Source organism: Zophobas morio, unplaced genomic scaffold, assembly GCF_036711695.1.
Source record: "Zophobas morio isolate AGI-343-1 ecotype UQ-CSIRO unplaced genomic scaffold, CSIRO_AGI_Zmor_V1 ptg000004l, whole genome shotgun sequence".
Lineage (NCBI taxonomy): Eukaryota > Metazoa > Arthropoda > Insecta > Coleoptera > Tenebrionidae > Zophobas > Zophobas morio.
In genome coordinates, this window is record NW_026972109.1 from 16,148,761 (window position 1) to 16,168,851 (window position 20,091).

General features: G+C 31.6%; 1 protein-coding gene across 2 annotated transcripts in view; it reads left to right on the plus strand.

The window, feature by feature from the left end:
* LOC135143279 (restin homolog) overlaps positions 1-20,091 on the plus strand; it is a 32,959-nt gene that overhangs the window by 3,989 nt on the left and 8,879 nt on the right. The window lies entirely within an intron of this gene.

Below are 20,091 nucleotides of genomic sequence, written 5' to 3' on the forward strand. Positions count from 1 at the left end.
TACTGGACCGATTATCTTCAGATTTTATTTGTATTTTAGGAGTATCGTGGAGACGGTAAAATTCTAACCAAAAGTGGTCAAATGGTCTCCACTAACAATGTGAAGACATCCCCTCAAAATTTTTCGTAGTAAATAGGATTTAAATTGTATAATATAGATATTGTTAATATTATACCGGGTGTCTGAAAAATGGTAGATTAACTCTTCAATACGTTATGGACGGAAGTTCCGAGAGTCCCAAAAAAAATGACAAAAAAAATTCTTTATGATGTAGATTACGAAAAAAACTTAATTTTATAAAAGTAAAATTGGCAACACTGCAAGCATGGTGACTGATATCCACCTTTTATTTTTTTAGAGCAATGACCATAACAACCAGTAGTCATTAATCGTTGTGCATTATTATTGATGAAACAAGCTGTTATTTTTCATTAACAAATAAACCAAAAAAAATATCTAATAGCCATTTATAACTTATAAACAAAAACAAAACCAACAAAAGAAAAATTCATTAAAGCATAACCAAATAAACACTAGAGAAGATGTTCAAAATTCCTGCCTTGTGCATATAAGTAAGCTCGTAATGTTTCCAAATTTTTGTCAGTTTTTGTAAAAGTTAGTCATACTTGCTAACATAAAACTGATTTTGGCAATGACTTACCCTCTAAGAAAAGAGAGGGTGAGTGGGCGGCACTAGTAGCTGTCAAAATAAGACCGATTTTGGCAACTGAGATACCTTCTAAGAGAGAGAGGGCGGGTGGGCGGGGCTAGTACCAGATAAGATAAAATTGATTTTGGCAAATGACATACCCCCTAAGAAAAGAGAGGATGGGTGGGCGGGGCTAGTAGCTGCCAAGATAAGACTGATTTTGGCAAGTGAGATACCCTCTCAGAGAGAGAGAGGGTGGGTGGGCGGGGATAGTACTTGCTAAGATAAAACTGATTTTGGCAAATGACATACCTTTTAAAAAAAGAGTGGATGGGTGGAAAGAGCTAGTAGCTGCTAAAATAAGAACGATTTTGGTAAATGAAACACCCTCTAAGAAAAGAGAGGGAGGGCGGGTGGGCGGGGCTAGTACCTGCTAAGATAAGACTGATTTTTGCAAATGACGTATCTTGTAAGAAATTTAATTAAATTATTATAAGAAAAGACAGTAGAGGCTCCAAAGCACTTCCAAATTCTTTCCAAGCAGGAATACCTACAACCTCAAGATTGTTTTAAATTTTTCAACAAGAAAAAAAAAATCGGGGTCCCAAAATTAACTCAAAAACAGGTCAGGTCAGAATTTTCCAAAAATAGAACACCAAAGTCCACCAAAATTGTTTTAAATAATTTACAAAAAAATCTTCGTGATCTTCCAAAGTAATACACCTTGGGTACTCAAGAATCTACGATTTTCAAATTCATAAAAAACAAAACACTAAAAGCTCAAAAGCTTTTTTCAGTTTCATCCAGTAATAAAACACCAGATTCCTTTAAATTTATCCAAAAATAAAACACGTAAAATTAACTGCGAACATTATAAGCGTAGGGTTTTGAATACTTTAACAGTTTTTGATACGTGAAACATTTTTAACTGCTTACTCGATGTAATCGTTTGTATCAAATTATTACAAAAACAAGACAACCATACATTCTGACTGAAATGGTAATTAAACGTGGTCATGGGCGACAGAAATACATATTAACTAAAAGTTTTATTACTAGTTATTGTGATAATGAATGTGTTGTTTAGTTATTAAACGTAGCAAAAGAACCAATTTTAAAATCTTTATAACTCCACCATAATGTGAGAAGGATTTTTGTACTATTTTTCCCAGACTCACCAGTTGATTGTTAACAGCGTTGCGGAGAGTTAATACGCCACTTTTTAGATACCCTGTATAGAATAATATACTCCTATATTTGTGGTTTATTAATCTGTCTGGAGGTTTGTTCTGACGCAACAAATTTTCTCAAAAAAAAAACCGAAATTTTATGGATTCCTTTTATAACTAACTAGCTTTTCGCCCGCGGGTTCGCTCGCGTAGACGATTCGTTGTGTTGAAGCGCATTATTACCAACCTTCAAGTAGAAAATGTGTTGAAGGGCATTAATACAATTTCCAGTAAAAAACGACATAAAAATATGTTTGCTCATAAAAACATTGTCATCCCCTTTCATCTTCTTAGGGGTGGAATCTCGAAACAATCTGAAATACTTTCTGTGTTTCATTATTTGTGTTGAAGAGTATTAATACCAAATTGCCCGTAAAAATTTAACTTTACAGTAGAAATATTTTCCCATACAAATTTTGCAATAACTTTTCACCCCCTTAGGTGTTGAATCTCGGAAAATGCTTAAACACGTGTTTCCTTATTTGTATTGAAGAGCATTAATATCAAGTTTCACGTAAAAATTTAAATTTACAATAGAAATATTTTTCCCATACAAACTTAAGGGGTAATTTCAAGTTGGATTTGCGAAATCGCAAGTGCCGTTGCTATGGATGACAGTTGTTGCAATTCGCGATATGATTCGTCATCGCGACTGCTGTCATCGCATCTTCTATGGCAACGGGGACTTGCGAAATTGTAAATCCAACTTGAAAGTGGCCCGTTAGCCTCCACATTTCACTCCCTTAGGGGTTGAATCTTGGAAAATGCGTAAATAGGTGTTGCATTCTGCATTAATACTAAATTCCACGTCAAAAATTTACAATAACAATGATAATAATAATATTTATATATGCCCAACAGTGTTTACAACACCAATTACAGGACAAATCAACTTAATTTTAAAACAGGAAATGCGAAAATATAACTCAAAGAAAAGAGAAATACATATATACTATAATATAAAACTCAAAAAAGAAATATAGGTATATCTTTATATATAAAAGGCAATATCCCGATTGACCTATCAACCAAACCGCTAATGATAGAAAGTTGAAATTTGGAGAGAATGTTCATTTTATACTGGAGGCATCGTTTAAGAAGGGATTTCTCGAAATTCATCCCCTAAGAGGGTTAAAAAGGGGTGATAAAATTTGTTTAGGACCAGTATATCTACTCTACATTTAGATCGTTACGTGAAACCTGGTACAATTGAATTCTCTTCAATACAAATAAGGAAATACGTATTTAAGCATTTTCGGAGATTCGACCCCTAAGGGGGTGAAAAGTGATATTTAAGTTTGGACGGCTAAGTTTGTATTGGAACAATATTTCTACTGTAAATTGAAGTTTTTACGTGAAACTTGATATTAATGTTCTTCAACACAAATAATGAAACCCGTCTTTAAGCATTTTCTAAAATTCAACCCCTAAGAGGGTGAAATGTAGAGGCTAAGTTTGTATGGGAAAATATTTCTATTGTATGTATATTTAAATTTTTACGTGAAACTTGGTATTAATGCTTTTCGACACAAATAATAATGAAACACGTATTTAAACATTTTCCGAAATTCAACACCTAAGGGGGTGAAAAGTACTGGCTAACTTTGTGCGGGAAAAATATTTCCATTGTAAAATTAAATTTTCACGTGAAACTTGGGATTGGTGCTTTTAAACACAAATAATGAAACACGTGTTTAATAAGCATTTTCCGAGATTCAACCCCTAAGGGGGTGAAAAGTGGTGGCTAATTTTGTATGCGAAAAATATTTCTATTGTAAATTTTGAGGTGATGATTATTTAAAACTTGGTATTAATGCTCTTCAACACTAACAACGAAACACGTATTTAAGCATTTTCGGAAATTCTACCCAAAAGGGGTGAAAAGTGGTATCTAAATTTGGGCGGCTAAGCTAATAGGAACAATATTTCAACTATAAATTGAAATTTTTACGTGAAACTTGGTATTAATGTTCTTTAACACAAATAATGAAACTGGTGTTTCAGCATTCTCTAAAATTCAACCCCTAAGGGGGTGAAATGTCGAGGCTAAGTTTGAATGGGAAAATATTTTTATTGTATATTTACATTTTTACGTGAAACTTGGTAATAATGCTCTTCAACACAAGTAATTAAACAGGTATTTGAACATTTTCCGAGATTCAATCCCTAAGGGGGTGAAAAGTGGTGGCTAACTTTAGATTGGAAAATTATTTCTATTATAAATTTTTGACATGGAATTTAGTATTAATGCATAGTGGAACACGTAATTAAGCATTTTCCGAAATTCAACCCCTAAGGGGGTGAAAAGTGGTGGCTAAGATTGTGTGGGAAAAATGTTTATTTTGTAAATTTAAATTTCTACGTGAAACTTGGTATTAATGCTCTTCAATACAAATAATGAAACACGTATTTAATTATTTTCCGAGATTCAGCCTTTAAGGGGGTGAAAAGTGGTGGCGAAATTTGTATAGAAAAAATATTTCTACTGTAAATTTAAATTTTTACGGGGAACTTGGTATTAATACTCTTTAACACAAATAATGAAACACGTATTTCAGATTGTTTCGAGATTTCACCCCTAAGAAGATGAAAGGGGGTGACAAAGTTTTTATGAACAAGCATTTTTTATGTCGATTTTTACTGGAAGTTGTATTAATGTCCTTCAACACCTTTTTACTTGAAGGTTGATAATAATGCTCTTCAACACAACGAATCGTCTACGCGAGCGAAGCCGCGGGCGAAAAGCTAGTATTATTGTAAATGATAACCATACTTTTTCTAATCATCCCTATCAACAATTTAATAACGTTCCTCATTTTTTTTAGCAAACGCCATTTAAATTTTAATATCTGGTTGACCGAGTTTCACTCGGCTCGTTTGGTAGTATTAGATCAGATTAGGACAGATAAATATGCGTATAGTATGCATTTTGAAGTACACGCGCTACTTAAAAATACACATTAAAAAAGAAATTCCATAAGCAGTCTTTGTTTTAAACACTGATAAGTGACATGTAGAGATTAAAGAACAGAAAACTGGAATTATTGTTTGACATCTCATTTGTTACCCAAGTTTTCTCTCTGTCGTTTTTTTTTTCCTAGTTCTCTCTCTCGACTCTAGAAAAAGGTCACAACCACATTCTTACTGCCAGAAGAGTTTCGCCTCTGGTGTGGTTAACATACTGAGTTACCGTGCTCTTTTGTGTTATTCCTAATTTCTCAATCTCAACCCTGCTCCCGAAGATGCCATTTACGAAAGTGTGCGAAACGTTGAGCCCAAAAACTCAAATAACACGGTCCCATCCCCGAAAACGATCACATGTTGACACTGACCGTGGAACCTCTGAAATGAATGCTTGACAAAATAATCTCAATTCAACACACTTTCGTGTGCCTTTTATCCGCTCACTGTTTAGTTTTTGGTAAATTTTCTCACCTCAGGAGGTGAATTTCTACGTCCTCTATACAGTGGAGTATGTTTCGGTACGTACAATTGAAGATAAAAAGGTACGTCAAACGTACTGTCAGACTGTCACCCAAACTTCTCATATAAAACAATCTCGTGTTCGTGTAGTGTCATCTGATGTTGCCTAGCAACAAATATAATTCACTGCCTGAAAATTGCTGAAAATGCATGAAGCTGTAATTTTCAGAAGTTAAAACTATGATCAATCGATTTCTTGACCCAAAAAATCCCTAACCTGTAAATTTCATCGAAATCGTTAGAGCCGTTTTCGAGAAACCCATTACATATATATATACAAACTTTGCTCGTTTAATAGTATTAGATAAAATAACAAATTCCTACCCCTATCATTGTGATTTATATGAATCCGCCTTGATCTTTGTACCCTAGGTATCCAGTTCGATTGAGTTATGGGTCACAGTTGTTTTTATTGATCAAATCAAGAGTGATTCAACCTATTTTAATTAAAAATGATTTTTTTTGTTTTTCGGAGAAGCTGTATTGTTTTGAACGTATTTCAGGGGCGAGAAAGTTCTATCGAAATAATTTTAGATCAATTTTTTGTTTCTTATACTGTTGTTGCTAGTATGTATATATTTTTTTATGTATAGAGGTTATGAAAACTAAAATTTCCCTAAATCGAATTTTATAATTTTTCCAATGTTGTAAAGAAGCGGGATTTATTGGAGTGAACTTCAGTGGCCGAGGGAACTTCTGTTTAAATAACCGTAGATCATTGTTTTGTGAATTGAAGTTTTGTTTAAAAAATGAAGTTTATGTCTTCGTCATCATCAAAACATGGTTTTTACCAGAATTTTTGACTTTTTTGATTTGAAACTTGTTTGGCTTGAAAACCAGTATTGAATCCAAATCATCCTTGACAAAAACAGATTGACCTGAAAATGCAGGTCAAAGTGTAAAGAGTTTTTGACGTATATGTAAAATAAGCAAAATATTTTTCGAAAAATACCTGAAACTGAAGGAATTTTAAGAAAAAATTAAGTAACTTCGTGTCTGTCGCTTTTGAAAACACTTTTTTTCTCTCTAATTATTGTTACGTTGATCGGTGAATAAAATCGGTGTGGGTAAAACTCAACAATTTATTTCCTACTAAGTCGAATTTTTACGACTAACTATTACAGCGATTATATTATATTACAAAATCACCGCGTGGTGCAACTGGGATGAATTCGCTCACTCACTGGACTCGGCTTCTTGACTGAATAATAATAGTCGTTCCCGACGGTCACCTCTATTTAAACCAAGCGTTTCCCTTGATGTATCCAGAATGCCGCTTCCAGGGTTTTCTCGGCCCGTCGCGACATCCGGTTCTAGGCTTTCATACATCCTAGAAGAAACACATTCATACTAGAAGACTCATAGGCGTCGTACCGGGGTGGCGTATAGGTTTATTTCGTAACAATATACACCTATTTAAATGTAACTTAAAAAATTGGTGCAGAATTAGTTTTAACATAGGAGAAAAAAAATTATATTTGATTATTCATGTGTGCATAGATGTATATTGGTTGTAAACCTTTTTTGAAGTATCTAGTCAGAAAAAGTTATTTGTCGTTTGTTTTTTTTTTTTTTTTCAATAATTATGCTTAACATACTTTGAAATATTTTTCAAGGTAGCCATTTTCAATCTCATACACAAGGGATTTATGGCTAAGGCAACACCTACGGTTTGTATCGATTTTGACATGACCCAGTTTATATTCATTAGGATTTTGGGATGAGAAACATCAAAAATATAAACAATGTTAGAAGTCACATATTTAAAATTTGTTATATCGCTTTGGTATGTCCTGTCGTTATGATTTGAATTTTATTTTCTTAATATTTGACTTCATTACTAAAAGCAGTGTCTTTGATGTCTGTATATTTGAATTTTGAGTTGATTTTTAATTATAATATTGCGAAAAATTTAATTTCATTAAAAAAGAACTTCCGTAATGTTGTAAAATAATTTCTTTGTAGATTCGCCGCCATCCAGTTGTTTTTTATTTAGATGGTAGTGTTAGTACAATTACTTTTTATGAGCGTGAAAATAAAAAATGTCTTGCGTTATTATTTTGTTACTACTTTTCATAAAAAAACTTCGTTGCATTATGTCACAGTCGATTTCATCTGAAACGACTTCATTTGCCAACTTCTCAGTTGTCGTTATTAGTTCCCGAAATTTTCGTTAATATAGACTTCCGACTGTTAGGGTGCCTGCTATTTAGTACTAAAAAATTAGTGGTTTTGTTACCAGAAAATAGCTTTCATGATGTTCGCATAAAGGTACAATTTTATTTTTCTTTATCTGTCATAGTAGACTCTAAAAGTGTAGTTGAGTATTTTTAACGACGATTTTAAATTAACTATCACTCCCAGGATTTAAAACGGCACAAATTGTTCATTTGGTCGTTGATGAGAAATAACTGAATTTAAATCTTTTATGACGACTTCACGTTGGTGTTTATCTTAACGCTTATTAGGTACCAGTAAAAAAGCACTAAATCATTGCTTCAACACATTTGTACATTTTAAGCACATTTATGTACTCAGTTTGTGAAAATTTGAAGGTTTGTTGTTGTTTTCAGCATACATCCAAGATAATCTTCAAAAAGATTCAAAAAATGTAAACTACGAACTCTGACGAAGAAATTGATCTTTCGAAATTCGTCAGTGTAAAAATAAATGTAAAATCTGGTCTTAAATTCTAATAAGGTTTTTAAAAGCGGTTTAGCGAGCCATCTTGATGCGATTTGCCAAACGTACGCCAACAACAGCATTAAAAAATTTGCGTCAGTTTGGAAAACTGTGATAATGTTAACAGATTGTTTATCGTTGTTTCTATTTTTATCCTTTCTCCATTGATTGATGCATTGTAATAAATAATAATAAACTGGATCGAGTTGATTAAAATTGTATTACATTATGTTATGTTACGTTACGATTTTGTTGTGTTAACATAATGAAGGTAATAATATTTATCATGATAAACGTGGTGACATCAGTTCTGCAAGATTAAATAATAATACAGTTCATTTGTAGCCATTTATTAAGGTATGTGATCATTAACCATAGCAAATCAAATTTCATTTTATTTTTATTTGTTAAACTTAAAAGTGATAATATTCTACTTCCCACATCTATTATCTCATAACTTATCGCAAATTCTATTGTCTTATTGTTGGAGCTTTTCGGTATTTTTGCTTTTGTTGTAGTCAAAAGAAAATCGTCAAATTGTGGGTATTTCGCATTTTTAGATCCGAATCTTTCTTTGATACCGATCACTTCAAACATATGTATTAGAAAAAGGAGTTAGAAATACGTTACTTAACAAAAATTCTATTCCTTCCACAAGATCAGTACTCATTACTGTACAATTTACCATTTTTTTTTAAATCAGAATCGGTTGTGTCATTTATTAGAAATACTGTTTAAGTTAAAATTATTTGTACTTTGTATTTTTAATTATTTATTACCTCCCGAGTATAAGCTAAGGAAGTATAGTAATCGAGTCCATCTGACCCCCAGAGTACAAAAAAGTGAACTCCCATTTCCGTCTGTCTGTCTGTCTGGTGTGGAATGACGCATAGAATCTATTTGTTATGTTACTGCTATTATCTATTAATATTTTTATTATTAGTATTACACTGCCTGTCAGAATTGACAGACGTGTCCTTGCTGAAATAATGTCGAGCGAAACATTCTCCAATGGGAAAACTCACCGCACAGACATTAGCCAATCAAATTTACGAATTCAATTCTTTACTATGGAAATTTGCAATTTAACACCCTTTAAATTTAACAAGTTTTTACAGAATTGTACCTATAGACTCTACCTTTATCAATGTATTTCGATTTTTGGAGCAATTGTTAATCCGTTTCCTGTCATGGTCACTCCAAATGAAATATAAACAAATGTGTTTTCGCAACATAATGCGCTCTATACGAAGCGGTAGAGTATGGGTAATTAAATATAATACATCAATGAATTCAGAAAAGCAAGCTCTACAGAAATCTAAAAAAAAAATGCATAAGGTATCTTTAAAAAAAAAGTTAGATGTCTTAGACAAAAAAATAAATAATAGAATTTCAAATTTTTATCTAGTAGCACCAACATTTTGTGTCACATTATTGTGTGCTACCTTTGTGTTTTTTTTTCATTTTCTTTGGATCTTTGTGCCCGACAATTTTCGTTGTTCTGTTGAACAGTTGACAAAATTTAGTAGAATTTGTGCCCCAAAAATTTTCGATTTAAAAAAAATAACCATCTAAGGTAAACAAATTTGGAAGTCATAATAGCGACCAATTACACAAAACGTATAAACCGAACTATACATTTTTTATCGGTTTTCGGTTTAATATCTTGAAAGAAAAATGTTTTATCGAGCGGTTCAGTTCAAAAACCTAGGAATCAAATTCGGTGCTTTGAAAATACGCAGGAAAGTCCGAATTTTTCTTAATTAACAGCAAACGATTTTTGTGAAATCGATATCGATTTAGGAGTACTTTTATTGTGAAATTTTTATTGGAATTTTTTTAATCAACAAAACTAATTTTCCGCCATCACTTGCCAAAACCTACACTTTCAAATCGGATATTAGATGTATGAGATATCGTTATTTTTGTCTTTTTTTTTCTCGCGAAAATTGATTTTTTCAATTAGTGAACTATTTGCAATTACATTTTATGCGAAAATTTTAATTGTAAATTTAACGTCTGGTTTCGCTTTAATTTTGGGTCCCTAGCGACAAGTAACAAATTTAGTCCATTATTTATCAAGTCTTTAGAATTATTTAATACTTGCCAGGCGATGTAATAGTAAAATTAATACTAAGTCGACAATGATACCTGATTAATCTTTGTGGCAGTGGGTGAAATTTATGTGGTTGATTAAACAGTGGCATTATAGTCTATCAAAAACCAAATTATGTTGAGTAAATAATGTCAGATTTACGATTGTTTTGTAGATTTATTTTGACTAAGTTTAATTAAAGTATGGTAATATTTTTCCACGTTTGGTCCCCCTACGCATTTGAGTCTTCGTCGGTATTTTTTGCATTAATTCCTAATGTATTCAAATCACACATCACGAAGATTTATTTATTTGTTTGTATCATGATGTCAACTTTATTCACTTTTGTTACTATGACCGAATTCCTGTATTCATATAGTTGCTAATGAAATAGGTGTTTAAGGCACTCCCACAACTGATGACTTATTAAAACCTACAGTTGAAAATTTTCATTTTGGCAGATTTAATGCGCGGTGGGTGGATTTTTGATGTTTGTTTGAACACGCTTTAATGGCTCATTCGGAAATACTGTATTTTTATTACGTTATTAAATTTAATACCACAGAAAAATCCATGATTTACATATTGGGAACATGAAAAAATGTAAAAAGACTGAACTGCATTTAGGTCCCGACTGTTTGCATAAACAGTTTTTTTAGTGGCACCGTTCTACATTGAGCTTGCGTTTAAGGAAGGAACAGGCGATGTTCCTCTTAAGTTTTCGTGGGTTTTTAATTAGTGTATCTATATTCGCAAGTGTGGAACTAACAGAAAGTTCGCTTCCCCCAGTTCTGTCCGATCATAGCTCAACTATCTTTCAGTCGCTTTCAGTCTGACTTAAGCAGCAGGTGCGTACTTAGCCTTGTCGTCAGTACTGTGGGCTAAATGCCGTCTATCGCGTTCACCGAGCCGGATATGTTATGTCAGGGTGAGCAATCCAAATTTTTATTAAAAACCGAAATTTCTTCGAAGTGCGCTTTAATCGTTGCGGTTTCGTAAAGTCGTAAAAAGGAATTGCATATCTTAATAAAGCAACAAAGTGTAAAATACATTTTTCAGAAATATGGAAAAGCGGTAATTGTCTTTTCGATTACCGTGAAATAAAATTACGGTTGCAATCATGCATGCATTTTAAATTTTAATAGGAAAAACCACCTTTGTCGCACTTTTTCCCTAATTGCAAAAGTAAACGTTTACCGATCGCTAATTTAATTTTGCCCATTTTCTGCAACAATAGGTATGGAAAAGACTCAAGGTGACTTTTGTTGTAGTGCATATTGTTTATACGTAAATACCACGTTGTTCCCATGTCGGTTTGCACCGTGGAGCAATGGGAGAAGTTCTCTTACGTAATTTATCACTCAGTAATTTAATTGTTTACTAAAAATAAGTCAAAGTCATTCGCTATAATTTATTTCTTTTTTATTTGCCCCACCTTCGAAAAAAGAACAACACGCTTATTACACAATGTAGCGTAATTAATTGCATCCGCAGTGGCGCTACTGATAAAACGAACCCTTGTTTTTTCACGCCCACGGAATCATCATTATTATTTAGTTCGCTGGTTGCGATGCGGATTAAAAAGTAAAGGTAATAACAGGATTTACGTCAGAGAATGGTTAAGTAATTCGTCGTGTTAAACTAGAAAAATTACTGAAAGTGAAATGCAAATGTCGCAGAAATGGTGTTTGTTTAAACTTTAAGGTTTAAGGTTAAAAGCTAGTGTACCTTGACGGGAATTTTTAATAGTGACATCATGGAAATTATGTTTTATTGCTGTTTAGATTTATAGAATTTTTCGAAATTCCGGAATGGCAATGTTGTTCTCTTACTTTATTTTTTAAATCCTATAAAACACATTTGTGATGATCAAGTTAATTTTTCTCAGACTTTCAAGTTTTGATTTATTGTAATGAAAATTATGGCATGCAATAAAATACACTTATTAGCTTTCTTTTTACTGCCAAAAATTATTTTATTATTTTATTTTATTCTATTTGTTTTATTAACTGCCTTTTTTTATAAACTAGATAACTTATTTAGGGTCTCTACGGATTGTAAATGAAAATATTGCCAATGAGAATGTATTTCTAACCATTATCAAATTTCAGTATTTTTTTTTAAAGAAAAATGTATGTGACAGAAGAACATCCCTTGCCTCTGAAGTGCAGCCCGACAAATCTCGCTGCTTTGGAAAATTGTAAAAAATAACGCGACAAAATTTGCGCAAATTACAAGTGTGAAATATATTTTAAGCGGATAACCTACGGGGAAAAATCTTTTAAACTGAAAAATCGAAAAAGAAAAATCTAAAAATCAAAAAGTTTTAAAATCGAAAATCCGAAATGTCAAAAATTCGAAAATTAATAAAATTGAAATACATATTAATAAATTTAAAATCGGGAAATCGAATTATCCGGAAATCGTAAAATTGGAAAATGCGAAAATTTAAAATTAAAAATCACAAAAACTAGAAATAGAGAAATCGAAAAATTTAAAATTTAAAAAATTGAAAAATTGAAAAATCGAAAAACTGATAAATGGAGAAATCGAAAAATTGAAAAACTGAAAATTCTAAAAAGGTGATGAGGTGAAAAGTCGAAAGATCAAGAAATCGAAACATCAAAAAGTGAAAAATTTTAAATTTAAAAATCCGAAAAATCAAGAAATCAGGAAATCGAAACACCTAAAATTTAAAAAATCGAAAAATTAAAATATCGAAAAATTAAAATATCGACAAATTTAAAAATCGAGAAATCAAAATATCAAAAAATCACAAAATTTGAAATTAAAAAATCGCAAAATTTTTAAAAATCGAAAAATTGAAATATCTAAAGAATATTGAAAAATCCCGAACTTGAAAAATCCCAAAACTGAAACATCGAAAAATTGTGAATCGAGAAATCGGAGATGAAAATTCTAAAAGTCGAAAAATAAAATATTAATCAATCGAGACATGAGAAATCGAAAATTTAGAAATGCTAAAAATTGAAAAATTTAATTTAATTTAAAGAACCGAAAAATCGAAATCTAGAAAAGTCGGAAAATCGAAACATCAATAATAATTCTAAAATTTAAAAAATCGAACAATTGAAAAACCGAGATGTCGAGAATTCGAAAATTGGAAAAATTGAAATATGTACATATTAAAAAGTTTAAAATTGGGAAATCGAAACATCAAAAAATTGTAAAATTGGAAAATGCAAAAAAAATAATTAAAATAAAACAATCACACAAACTAGAAATACAGAAATCGAAAAATTGAAAAATAGAGAAATCGGAAAATTTAAAAACCAAAAAGTCTAAAAGCGACGAGGCGAAAAGTCGAAAGATCATAAAATCGAAACATCAAAAATTGAAAAATTTAAAATTTAAAAATCCGAAAAAGTGGAAAATAGAAGAATCAAAGAATCAAAAGATCAAGAAATCGGAACATCTAAAATTTAAAAAATCAAAAAATTAAAATATGGAAAAATTGAAAAATCGAACAATTATAAATTTAAAAAATGTAAAATTTTGAAAAATCGAAAAATTGAAATATCTACGAGTAAATATTGAAAAATCCCAAAACTGAAACATCAAAAAACTGAAAAATTGAAAAATTGTAAAATCGGAAAATGCAAAAAAATAATTAATATTAAAAAATTAGAAAATTGAAAAACCGAAAAGTTTAAAAGCGACGAAGCGAAAAGTAGAAATATCAAGAATTCGATACATAAAAAAGTGAAAATTCTAAAAGTCGAAAAATAAAATATTAATCAATCGAGACATGAGAAATCGAAAATTTAGAAATGCTAAAAATTGAAAAATTTAATTTAATTTAAAGAACCGAAAAATCGAAATCTAGAAAAGTCGGAAAATCGAAACATCAATAATAATTCTAAAATTTAAAAAATCGAACAATTGAAAAACCGAGATGTCGAGAATTCGAAAATTGGAAAAATTGAAATATGTACATATTAAAAAGTTTAAAATTGGGAAATCGAAACATCAAAAAATTGTAAAATTGGAAAATGCAAAAAAAATAATTAAAATAAAACAATCACACAAACTAGAAATACAGAAATCGAAAAATTGAAAAATAGAGAGATCGGAAAATTTAAAAACCAAAAAGTCTAAAAGCGACGAGGCGAAAAGTCGAAAGATCATAAAATCGAAACATCAAAAATTGAAAAATTTAAAATTTAAAAATCCGAAAAAGTGGAAAATAGAAGAATCAAAGAATCAAAAGATCAAGAAATCGGAACATCTAAAATTTAAAAAATCAAAAAATTAAAATATGGAAAAATTGAAAAATCGAACAATTATAAATTTAAAAAATGTAAAATTTTGAAAAATCGAAAAATTGAAATATCTACGAGTAAATATTGAAAAATCCCAAAACTGAAACATCAAAAAACTGAAAAATTGAAAAATTGTAAAATCGGAAAATGCAAAAAAATAATTAATATTAAAAAATTAGAAAATTGAAAAACCGAAAAGTTTAAAAGCGACGAAGCGAAAAGTAGAAATATCAAGAATTCGATACATAAAAAAGTGAAAATTTAAAATTTAAATATCCGAAAAATTGGAAAATACAAAAATTGAAGACCTGAAAAATCGAAAAATCAGGAAATCGAAACGCCTAAAATTTAAAAAATCGAAACATTGAAATACTTATCTAAATAATATTGAAAAGATCCCAAAACCTCAAAATCCCAAAACTGAAACATTGGAAACTTGAGGAATCCATAAATTGGGAAATCGAGAAAGTGTGAATCGAGAAATCGGAGAGACGAAAATTCTAAAAGTCGAAAAATAAAATATCAATTAATCGAGACATGAGAAATCGAAAATTTAGAAATGCTGAAAGGTTGAAAAATTTAAGAACCGAAAAATCGAAGTCTGAAAAGTCGGAAAATCGAAACTTGAAAAATCGGGAAAAGAAAAATTGAAATAACATAAGTACATATTAAAAAGTTTAAAATCTGGAAATCTAAATATCAAAAAATCGTAAAATCGGAAAGTGCAAAAAAAAAGAATTAGAATTAAAAAATCACAAAAACTAGAAATAGAGAAATAGAAAAATTGAAAAATTAAAAAATCGAAAAATTGAAAAATTGAGAAACTAAAAAATCGAAAAACTGAAAATTCGACAAGTCGAAAAATTGAAAAGCCGAACAGTCTAAAAGCGACGAGGCGAAAAGTGGAAAGTTCAAAAAATCGAAACATCAAAAAGTTAAAAATTTAAAATTTAAAAATTTGAAAAATTGGAAAATAGAAAAATCGAAAAATCAGCGAATCGAAACACCTAAAATATAAAAAATCGAAAATTTAAAAACAAGAAATCAAACATCAAAAAATAGAACAATTAGAAATTTAAAAAATTGCAAAATTTTTATAAAACCGAAAAATTTAAATATCTAAATAATATTGAAAAATCCCAAAACTGAAACAACGAAAAATTAAGAAATCGAAAAAGTGTGGATCGAGAAATCGGAGAGACGAAAATTCTAAAAGTCGAAAAATCGAAATCTGAAAAGTCGGAAAATCGAAACATGAAAAAATCGAAAAATTGAAAAATCCAACTGAAAACTTCCTAAAATTGAAGTGTTGAAGAATTAAAAAGTCGAAAAAACGGAAAGTTAAACAAAATTTAAAATCGAAAAGCCGAGATGTCAAAAATTCGAAAATTAAGTTAAAAAATCTAAAATCGGAAAATCGAAATATTAAAAAATTGTAAAATTGGGAAATGCAAAGATTTAAAATTAAAAAAATCACAAAAACTCGAAAAATTAAAATTTCGAAAAATTGAAAAATCGAAAAATTTTGAAAAATCGAAAAATTTAAATATCTAAATATTGAACAATTCCAAAACTGAAACCTGAGAAATTCAAAAATTGTAAAATCGGAAAATGCAAAAAAAAAAATATTAAAATTGAAAATTCACAAAAACTAGAAATAGAGAAATTGGAAAATCTAATAATAATTGAAAAATCGAAAAATTGAAAAATAGAGAAATTAAAAAATCGAATAACTGAAAAATCGGCAAATCGGTAAATTGAAAAACCGAAAAGTCTAAAAGCCACGGGGCGAAAAGTCGAAAGAATAAGAAATCGAAACATCAAAAAGTGAAAAATTTAAACCTTAAAAATCCGAAGAGTTGAAAAATAGAAAAATCGAAGAACTGAAAAATCGAAACGCCTAAAATTTAAAAAATCGAAAAATTGAAAAATCTAAAAATAAGAACATTAAAAAATCGAAAAATTAAAAATTTAAAAAGTCGCAAAATTTTGAAAAATCAAATAATTGAAATACCTAAATATTGAAAAATCCCACAACCGAAATATCGAAAAACTGGAAACTTGCAAAACTGTAAAATCGAGAAATCTAAAAGACGAAAATTTTGAAAGTCGAAAAATAGAGTATCAGTTAATCGAGATATGGGAAATCGAAAATTTAGAAACGCCAAAAATTGAAAAATTTAAGAATCGAAAAATTGAAAAATCAAAATTGAAATACAAATGAGAAATCAGCAATTAAAAGAAATCGAAAAATGGAGAAACTCAAGAATCGGCGTATTGAAAAATCCCCAAGACTGAAATATCGAAAAATTAAGTAACCGAAATATCGAGAAATTGGGGAGTCGAAAAATAAAAAAAAAGTTAATTGTAAAATGTTATACAATTTTGACAACCATCGATGATTATCTGCCTAATAAAAATCGACACAGATGGCGCACAGACAGACAAACAGACAGACGGATGGAAACGGAAGTAAAAAGAAACAAGATGTGGCATTTTGCCGTCCAACTCGTCATAATCCAGTTATAAAATTTTAGTGATTTTTTTTTTTATATTGTTCAACTATTTCTATAGAGCTATAGCATACCAGTAATGTACGTAGTTGTTTGGAAAGTTGGTAGTAATTTATGATGAGGTAACAGGAACTGCGAATAAACGGAGGAAACGATCCACAAAAAATAAAATTATAAGTTACATAAACTCGTTTACAATAAATTCCTCAGACAGTTTTTGCGGTCTTTATTTACAACAATGGAATAAATTTCCCCGATCCCACGCTTTTGAGGTAGGTAATGAGTTACATGATCGCACTCATTTAATTTGTCTTATACAGTTAAGTATTATAACTTAAATTAGCCACTTAAACGATTTGTGTGAATATTATTTTTACCTATTTTTTAAAAATTGAAAAAAACGAATGATTTTATTAAAATAGAGAATATCTATGGTTACTGAAAATTTGTGACTAAGTTGTAGAACACTCTGTATAAACAACAATGGCAGTGAATTAAACACCGTAAAAGAGGGTGCTTAGATTGTCTGCAAAATAATTTAGTTACTGTATCATTGTTGACATTTTTGTTACCAGACAGGGAAGAAAAATTCAGTTAAAAAAACATTCGTGTTATTTGACATACTTTTGTACAAAGTACCGTTGCAATAATATTTGTATTTTATTTCTATATTCTACTTAGTCTCTTGGACTATAATTTTTTAATTAATTTATCCATAGTTTTATTTGTTTTAGATGTAATTCTTTTGTGGACGTTCCGCAGATTATAGAATAAAAATTGCAGGCTTCCCAATTACTTCCGACTGTCTGTTTTTTGTCTAACGGAAATTCATTAGGCACTCAGAAACTACCAGACCGATACTTTAGATCATCTATTAAAATGCGTTGTTTGTTCATTCCCTCCCTAAAATTGATGACATCACTTCAAAATATGGTTAAGTAAGCCCCACTTAAAAGTTTAAAATGCTAACATCCTGCGTGAAATTTATATTATGACATGCCTTTTTATCCGTAGTTTAATGATAATAATTTTTATCTTTACGAATAAAGAAACTAGGCCACGTGATAAAAAAATAAATATTTGGAAAAACAAAGCAGTAGTTGTTTCATATTTCCTAGAACAGTGTTGACATCAGTCAATTTTACATCTTGAAGAACTCTTATTGCGTCGAACTGCCGCATCTGCTAATTAAAAAAATCCGATTCGTTCCGTTCGTTAATCTTTGACACAAAACCAGACATTCTTAGCACTGGTGCCATCCGGCTGATCTGCAAGTTGTGTTAACACATGCATTTCATCTTTATTTTGACACGTGAATCACATCTGTACCCGAATTGACCCTACAATCCTCCGCAATTAGCATGTCAGGCACGTTCTGTACAAATAAAATGTTACTATGTTGTGTGCTGAATAATTGAGCGTAGGTGTACGAAGAATACGACATCTATTAATTCGCCGTCGCTAATAAAGTGCACAATAGGATGATCTGCACTCATGCCTGATTTATTAAGTCGGATACAGTCTGGTGCAGATGACAGAACATTGAATATTTAAATAGACAGATCGTCGTAATGAGCGGAAGTCCTGATTTATTCGTCTAAAGTATGATGCGAAAATACGTTTGTTTTGTTATTGAGTTCCGTGTCAATGTCGCTTTTCGAGTTGGGTTGGTGGCTTGGACTCGCATTGGAATCTCCGTTTTTGCTTCCTTGACACTACTATCCCGCGAAGGCTAACCTACGTGTGACCGAGAATTTGAATTAGTGTGGGCGTTTAGTGCTCGGAACACTAATTATTATTGTACAAATTTGCAAAAATTCCGTTTGAGCTATCGTTTAGCAATTATGTAATTTTTTAATTGTGGTCAATTTGAGTCGAGTCTGTTCCGAAAATGTTGGAATGTTTACACTAGAATGAAGTCATTTCGGTGTTGTCTATCAGATTTCTTCAAAACATGCGTCACCTTTACCTGCTATATTTAAAATTGTTAATTAATAACATCTCGGTGATGTATTATTCGTGTTGGAAGATTTAGACTTGCAGATAGGCGGTGAGTGCTAAGATCGTATTTCTGTTATTGCTATCAGAATAAATCAATATAACAGGTATTTACATGGAATTATCACGTCATGAGAAGTACCGATTTAATAACATGGAATATAAATAAAGTGGGTTGGTTGTGGGTTGATTTAGATTTTTAATTTGCTAGAAGTTTCGAAATACCCACTCAAGGTCTTTGTAGTAGGTGCGTTGTAGCTGAAAAATTTGTTTATTTCTCGTCCTGTATAGTATTTTTTGATTTTTTTGGTGCGGTAAAATATAATATTCAATTCAGAAATGACCGACAGGAAAAATAATTTCGGATAACTGCCCCCCAAAGTTCTAAGAAACAGTAAATACATGGAATTGCTTTCACTTCATAAAAATTGCATATCTATAAATTTTGCCACGACCACTGGTCGTTGCGATAATTACAATTGTAGCGGAGCTTTCAAAGCGCTCCGCTAGTACCCTTTCGAGGGCGCTGTCCTCGGCAGCGCCGATATCAACCCCACCAAGCTCACCCCCACTGGAACGCACCCCACCTGAAGTTACTTCATTGTGCAGGTACTCCCACGCATCTCAACCCTGCCTATAAAAGGGCAACTCGGACGCTTTCCAGGCAGATGGAACGCCACCATCTCCACCTTAAGGGCTGCACTGTCTCGGTCCCCTTCTGGTGAGCACCGTACAGATGGAACTCCACCATCTCCACCTTAAGGGCTGCACTGTCTCGGTCCCCTTCTGGTGATCACCAGGGCTGCACTGTGTTACGGTCCCCTGCGCCGCTTCGATATTATTACCAGGGCTGCACTGTGTTACGGTCCCCTGCGCTGCTTCGAGATCTTCACCAGGGCTGCACTGTTTTACGGTCCCCTGCGCCGCTTCGAGATCTTCACCAGGGCTGCACTGTTTTACGGTCCCCCTGCGCCGCTTCTACGACGTCATCTCCAGGGTCGCACTGTCTAGGTCCCCTGTGCCGCATCGCCGACGTCGTCATCTCCAGGGTCGCACTCTCTAGGTCCCCTGTGCCGCATCGCCGACGTCGTCATCTCCAGGGTCGCATTCTCTAGGTCCCCTGTGCCGCATCGCCGACGTCGTCATCTCCAGGGTCGCA